Consider the following 8,403-nt stretch of genomic DNA (forward strand, 5'->3'; position numbering starts at 1 on the left):
TAGTTTACATTGGATCGCCATAATGTTTGACTATCAAATCTTCTGGAATGTCAATATCTACAACTCCATCATTTGGAGTATTGACTTTACCATCACCAACTGCTAATATCCAATCTGAGAATGCCTTAAGTTCAGCAGCAGTGACATCACTTAGTCAAGCAAGCAACCTCATATTCTTTGTAAGTTGTAAAACTTTGCAAGAATCCCATAATTCTGATGTATTGATTGTTGCCATAACTGTTTATGCTCGGCTAGCATGAGGAATTACCAGAAGTATCTGTCGGATATCACCTCCAAACACAACCACCTTCCCACCAAATGTTTTTTTCACAGGTAATCTAATGATATCATTTAGACTTCTATCTAAATTTTCGAAACAATACTTGCTCATCATCGGAGCTTCATCCCATACAATAAGGTCAACCTTTTTCATGAAATTAGCAAGATCTGACCCAGGAGGCATATTGCATTGAGTAAATCATCTGGATTTATTGGAATTCCAAACTCGAATGAGCTGTCTACCACCTTCTAAAACCAGAGAAGCAATCCCACTCGATGCAGTGTTGATTACTATCTTACCTCTAGATCGAATAGCAGTTGAAAGACAACTCCTAATAACACCGTATTTTGACCACTTTCATGCATCGTTTTAAAATACTTTTTCTATGTTTTTTATTGCTTTCAAGTGTTTTTATTATATTTTTCTATTATTTGTAGTTTCAAGACTCTTTTCAGGAAACTTAGGAAAAAGCTTAACAAAATGGATAGAAGACCAGATTTCAGCTCAGAGTCAAACTGTCAGAAGTTCATCCTCAAATGAAGACCCTCTTACCGTCTGATCCAGCTCAAATTTGGAGACCTTAAAGATGGAACTAGTAGCTTTCCAGCACACTTTACAGAACGATAATCCAACGGTTCAATCAAAAGTTACGCGAAGAGCAAGATGTCCCGTAAACCAGCCGACAAGCATTCCTTCCCACAGCCACAATCATTTCACACTGGTCCCGACCTTCCCGACCGCGGAGAACGGTCTTTCCGACCCCAAAGCCCATTTTCAAACCCAAAATGATTCCCTCATTTGGAGAAACCCTAAGTGACGCCCAGAAATGTCTTTAGCACTATAAATACATGTTTTAAGAACATTAAGTCGTATCATCTTTTATGCTTTTTATGTTTTATAATACTTTTTAGGTTTTCAATACTTTGCTTTTAGGGAGATAGAGATCTATCTCTTGAACCCTTTTTGTTTCTTCTGCAATATCGATTTCTGCTCAGCTCAATGTTGTTGCTTTCTTTAACCATGTCTGAGTAGTTTTATTGTTTGATTTAAGGGATTTTCGATGGGGGCTATATATATTCGATGAGGATTCCATTACCTATTGAACCCAATCTTAGAACTTTTTCTTCTTAACTTATTTTTAATGCATGGGAATAGCGTCATCAACTACAATCTGATCTAGGTCCTTCGTGTTGCGAAAGTTTTCATCCGGGGCCAGATCTAGTTTGAGAATAGCAGATCAACCATTGGATTAGAAACTTACCTAAGGGCGAGCTGTGAATGTTGACGAGTTTTAAGCAAAATGCATCTTTTCTCTTCCAGGGCCTGAGTGGAAACTTACTGATCAGGGTTTCGAGAGATAGTTGGTTATGATCACGACAGTGGCGTATTCATACGTTCGTGACTCAAGTTCTAATAGTTTTAGCTTGGATCTTTTATTTTACTTTTTAGCAATGTTTTGAATCGTTCATCCCTTGGCAAAAATTTCCCTGAAAACCCAGCGTCTCGTCTTTATAAGTTTTCACCGATTTCAATACAATTTTTAGTCATTAAGTTATTTTTCTTTATTCCAGCCGATTTTCATACAAGCAATTAGGTCTAGCCGTTTTTTTTTTGTTTTTAGTCGATTTTATTAGGTTTAGTTATTAGGTCTTTTTAATTCTCGTATTTTCCCGTTAAGATTAGTTTCTACATTTTAAAGACACCACCAAAACCCCTACAAAAATTGTCTAGTTCTAGACTTCCTTACTTTACATTTCTTTCGAAGGCTTTTGCAGAAAATAACCTTCTTCCCTGTGGATTCGATCCCTAAGTACTACAATCAATCAGATTTGCACTTGCGGCTATTGATTTCATTTAGGGTAAAACTTGACACCTTCACGCATGACCACATCAAATCCAAAAAAATGTTTTACCAGTACCTCCAAAACCATATACAAAGAAAACACCCCCTTACTTATTCAAAACAGCATCCAAAATCTATTTATAACACCTTTGTGCTCATCTCTTATCATGGAAAGAAATCTCTCATTTTCAATATTTTGCTCCTCCTTATTGTAATTGAGTTCATCAACAATAAATTGGTTCCCATTGTACTCCATGAAATTATCAGGTGTTGGCATACAGTTCCATTTCGACAGTGAACGTCCTCTGCTTTCCAAGAAGGCCTGAATTTCTTTTAATGCAAAATTTTTAATCTGCTCGGTATTTAAATTCAAACCTGAAACAAAAACAATACAGACAGAGAGTTTTTAAAAAATATCCACCACGTTGTAAAGCAATATTAATGTCTTAAAGAATTACCAAAACTGCCTACTTTCATATCTACTTTATCGACGATGGATATGAAGTATATCATCAATTAAATACTCCCACGTTGCTTCCCAAACTACGCCAGATTGTGTTAAGCAATCACCTAGCAACATTATAGAGAAAAACAGTCGAATATACCATCCTGAAGCCCATATGCTGGCTTCTTTGATTCCTTCGATGTATTCCTTGCCATCATCTAACAACCCTAGCGCATCACACACTTCTTTGTAAGTGTCGTAGACAACTTCGTCAACTGTTTTAATTTATCGTAACATTTTGGACCTGTGACTGTATTAATTAACATTCTCTAAAAACACGTCTCTTCATTGCTTTGATGAATATGAGCAATCCTTCCAATTGTGAAGCTTCACTTTCTATGTTTCCATTCTCTATCTTTGAGATGTCTAACAAATTTTGTTGGTAGCTCTGCATAGGTTAGAGTTCTCGCATCTGGATAATTTTTTCATGCTTCAAACCAACCTAGAAACACTGACACCAACACGTTTCAGAATAGACTCAAGAGGTTTGTCTTCATCATGGACATAAATTTCCCGGTTGGGGAGATGGAAGCAAAGTTTTTCCACCAAAACACTCTTATAATGTGGGAAAACCTAAAATTATCCATGTGGCTTCGAAAGCAGAGACATATCTACGTTTTATGAAAAAAATCATGTTTAAAATGTCTCAAGATTATATAGAAACATATATGCCATATATAACATATGTGGAATTCAAATATACCTGCAGTTGTAATAATTCTTGATTTCATCCACAACTCTATTCTCATATTTGTCTAAAGCCGCAGAGACATAGTCAGGACCCTTATAAATATATTTGAAAAGATATTTCACAGCCCGCGTTTGAGTGCACCACTCAACATTTATATCTGCACGATAACATAGCATAAGTGTATGACACAACATATCCATTATCAAGATTTATACCATTTTTGGTGACAAACCTATTATCCCTGCAACGTCGTTATGATGGGAAACCGTTTGGATCCATCAAAGTTTTTTCATTGAAAGGTTTTGGAAAACTCTTTGAACACTTCCTTTTCACCATGCAAAATAGTGTCAGGCTTAGCAGCTCCACATGGCCCATGCATCAGATTTTCTCCAACAATATTATAAAGTTCTGGATCTGTTGTCTTGTCAAGTATCTCAGTGCTGATGTACTTGTAAATGTCATCAGTAGTTCGTAATTTATTATTATCTTTCAAGAATAACAAAATATGGGTGTGTGGCAAACCTCTTTTCTGAAACTCTATTGTGTACATAGTTGAAAGACAATATATTTAAGTCAAAACATGGTAATACTGTTTCATGAAAATAAATGACTATAGTTCACCAATTAATTAGTATAACAATAGAACATATCGACAGCTGTTGGACCAAAAATAGCTATTTTTTTTGTTAGATCAGTCATCAGATTGTCCAACTTCATCTTGAAAACACGGCACATAATGTTTGGCCTATCCTCTGTTATTAGGTTATATTTCTGGAGATACCTTGTAATCTCAGGCCATTTGTGATTGCAAGTAAATGTAATAAACAAATCCGGAAAACTAAAATATTTTCATATGGCCATAGCATCCTGGTAGTGCTGATTCATATACTATGGTCCATTGATAAAACTCGCCAGCATATAAATTCTTGGTCTTTCTGAACTAAGATTTTCGACACCCGCTTCAGATGCATTCTTTATAATTGTATAGCTATTATAACGAATCTTTTTCTGATTGAACTACAGATAATGTAGTCTACTGGATTCGATCATGGTATATGCATCAACAAGAAACTGTTGCAATAGTCTACCTGATCGATTGATTGTAGGAGTCTCACCATGTCTCTCACAAATCCTGAATGCAAAAAAACTCATGCATTGTTACTAATTTTATCACTACAAGAATATTGGTTATTAATAGCATTAAAAGATAGCAGAATGTATTTGTGCTATGACATAGTAAACGTTTAACGTTTATTTTTATATAGCGTTTGTAAATTTCAAACGCTATCGATTTGTTGGTCAGATTAAAAAACAAAGAAGGCGCTAATTTTTTTTGGTCTAAGATATTATAGCATGATATTAATAGCACATATGACACTTAAACGCTATGACATAGTAAACGCTTATAATTTTTTAAGACCCCGCCTTCTAAAAATTTTCACCAAGTCAAAAACCTAATTATTAATATACTACTAGAAGAAATGGTAGAGCTAAAACTTTTTTCTCTCTTTCCTTTGAGAGGCGATTACTCTCTCAAAACCCAACCCTAGCCGCCTTCTCGTTCTGTGCCGATCTCCCTTCCCGGTGAACAGTGTCTCTCACGGCCGCCAGAAAAGGGATCACTTCTACGAGATAGCAAGGCCTCCGCCAAAGATTCTCAAATCTCTTCTTCTTCTCTTACCTCCATCTCCGTTGTTCTCTCGCTTCGTCGGATTAAGAGCACCACTTCGAGTCCAGTGATGCCGAAGATTCCAAGACGTATCCCCATCAGGCCGGTAACATCCGTAAAGGTGGTCACATCATCATCAAGGGTCGTCCCTGCAAGGTCTTATTTGGATTTTCCTCATCTCTTTCATTTCCATTCATTTTCGTTAAGCATGGCTCCCGATCTCGTTATTTTGATTCTAGATCTCCGTGTTGTGTATTTCAGCTCTTTGATTTAGATCGGACCCTGATTTTTGTGATTCTGTGTTTTATCTTTAGGTCACAGTAATTATATCGTATCGTTCTCATCGTTTTCATTTCTGATTTCATCAATTTTGCGGCTTGTGTTTATCCTGCTCTTTGATTATGGTGATGGCTTTTTACATCCCTAGATTGTGAGAAATGAAAATAAACATAGATAGAAATCAAGCAACATCAGCTGGTTTTTGTGTGTGTATGAATCTAAGAGATCTACTTTGAGATTTGATCTAAATATCTAATAGAGTTTAATTTTTGTTGGCCTTTTTTTGGATTGTTAGATTGTTGAGGTTTCAACTTCACTATTTGATGTTTGATTAAATTGTTTCTCAGTATCTTGCAGAGCCTTAGATGTAATTGTTTAAGTTTATATGCTGCAGTTTTATTCTATTATTCATGAAAATGGCTACTTGAAAGCTGGCTTAATTGTTTGTATTTGCTGCCTTAATTTCATTTATGAAGTTCCAGACCTTGACCCTTTGTTTTCTGTCTTTGTATCATCTTCACACTTGACTTTGTACACTCTTCGTATAGTTTTTCTATCACAACCTCAATTCGTACCACTCAATTGACATTAGCATGATTTCAAAACTTTAACTGTTGAGTTTATTTTTATCACTTATACACTTTTCTGACTATCTTTACTTGCATTCGTTGGTTGGTTTAGGTGAAGATTTTGATCTGATTGTCTTTTTTTTTTCCTTTTACATTTCAGAAAGAGGCTCTTGAAAAGGATTTTGATGGAGCATAGAAAGGAACTGGACGAGAAGATGAAGTTAGCTTCATCTAGTTTGATAAATTCCATTTCTGTTGCAAGTGATTTACTTATTTAATATGTTGTTGTCGTCTTTGTAAAATATTTTACTACTAATGATAATTGTTTTATCTTTGTAAATTTTGTTTTGATCGTCATCTTTGTAAATTAAAATTGAAGCTTTTAGAATTAAAATTAGAAATTAAAAATTAAAATTAAAATTAAAAATTAAAAATCTAATTCTAGATTGATATGAATAATACTATTAATGACAAAAAGAAAGCGTTACTATAGAATATTTAATAGCATACAAACATGTGTTATAATAAATGAAAATAAAACCGTTATCTAATGTATCGGCCGATGATAGAGCGCTTAAATAAACTCTATGATATCTTTAGATAGCGGTTTTCAGCCGCTACTAAAACCCGTTTTCCTGTAATGAATTTCGTTTCTTAGTAGATGTCTCTTCATACCCAATTGGAATCTTCAAGTGAAACCCATCCTTTTTATATGGGAACAATAAAGGATATTGCAGAGGCAGGTATGCAAAATGTAATTCACTAATCCTTTGAAATCCTCTGTCTGTACTGGACTCAATAATGATGTCTCTAGTTTCCATGTTCAAAACAAAGTCACCTGGTATCAAAGCTGCAACTTCATCCGAAGTAGGAATATTATGAGTTCTTCCATCCGCTGATCTTCCTTCTATCAACCTCAATTTAAACGTCACCTCTCCATCAGCCTCAAACTTATCTCTAACTTTCCTAAATACCTTGACGTAAGGATTGACTTTGTCTAGCATCTTTTTCAATAAATCCAAAACAATAAACTTAAAATTATCTGTCTTCGCGCTCATATTTCTAAGAAGATTAAAAATACGTTTAGAAAATAGAGAATATGCACATCTTATGTCTTTAGTTAGATGATAATAAAGTACTGTGAAATGAATATCATACGTACCCATGAGCAGCTATTCTATTGTATAGTTCATTAAGCGTGTCATAGATGTATAGTTGCAAAAATTTGGGCATCTCGCCAAGATATGGAACCATATCACCAATTTGATGATAATTCTCCTCATTCATTTTAAAGACATAAGGACCACGACCATTGTTAATCGTGTAGTCTATTCTTCCACTTAATGACGTGAAAGAGAGCATCATATTGTATGCTCTAATGAACTCACGAAAATGTTTACTCAACGCATCCCTTTTGCATCACAATTCTATTAGATATATCAGAGGATTTTTAAGTTTAGGGAGGAAAATTTTTTCCTACTTACAGCATAGCGGGAATATGGGTATCAATTATCTTCTAGATTTTCCTATCCGCTCTCCATACCAAAAATATACTCCACAGTGTCCACACTCGAATGAGAGATCTCCATCATCGTAATATTCTGCCAAAATATAATTGACATTATATTGTTCTATATTAAAATAAAATAATAACGAATTTGACATTCTTGGTACTTACTATTTGGTTGAAACCAAATTAAAATCTTGATGTTGATCCAACTACATTGAGAACAGTTGTCTGACATATATTGTCATCTGCCTCCACATTATCAACTTCAAATCCCATTCCTGAAGTTTCGCCTTCGTCGTAATTAGGATCATGATTTTCATCATAATCATCATCATCTTTTTCATCGCTGTGGGCCTTATATTTATTTTGATAAACTATTATTTAAATTATGTAGCGGTCAGTTTTATGTACTGAGTAACCTAGAAATAATGAAAAATATTAGACAACATAATATTAATACCTTGGGGATGCTCCTTAATTAAAATCGATCTGGAGTTCGGTTGTGGTAATCTGATGTCCCGACCGCGGAGAATGGTCTGTCCGATCCCGAAACCCATTTTCAAACCCAAAATGATTCCCTCATTTGGAGAAACCCTAAGTGACGCCCATAAATGTTTAGAGCACTATAAATACATGTTTTAGGAACATTAAGTCGTATCATCTTTGATGCTTTTTATGTTTTAGAATACTTTGCTTTTAGGGAGATAGAGATCTATCTCTTGAACCCTTTTTGTTTCTTCTGACATATCGATCTCTGCTCAGCTTTTCAATACAAATGTTTTTGCTTTCTTTAATCATGTCTGAGTAGTTTTATTGTTTGGTTTAAGGGATTTTGATGGCGGCTATATATATTCGACGAGGATTCCATTACCTACTGAAGCCGAATCTTAGAACTTTTTCTTCTTAACTTATTTTTAATGCATGGGAATAGCATCATTAACTACAATCTGATCTAGGTCCTTGGTGTTGCGAAAGTTTTCATCCGGGGCCTGATCTAGTTTGATTAGAGCAGATCAACCATTGGATTAGAAACCTACCTATGGGCGAGCTGTGAATG

General features: G+C 34.9%; 1 long non-coding RNA gene across 1 annotated transcript; it reads left to right on the top strand.

Moving 5' to 3' along the window:
• Positions 1 to 4,706: 4,706 nt before the first annotated feature.
• LOC18029968 lies at positions 4,707 to 6,176 on the top strand. Its single transcript, XR_002896865.1, has 2 exons — positions 4,707 to 5,144; positions 5,997 to 6,176. It is a non-coding gene; the product is annotated as an uncharacterized LOC18029968 (long non-coding RNA).
• Positions 6,177 to 8,403: the final 2,227 nt, after the last annotated feature.

This window comes from Eutrema salsugineum, unplaced genomic scaffold, assembly GCF_000478725.1.
Source record: "Eutrema salsugineum unplaced genomic scaffold, Eutsalg1_0 scaffold_1, whole genome shotgun sequence".
NCBI lineage: Eukaryota > Viridiplantae > Streptophyta > Magnoliopsida > Brassicales > Brassicaceae > Eutrema > Eutrema salsugineum.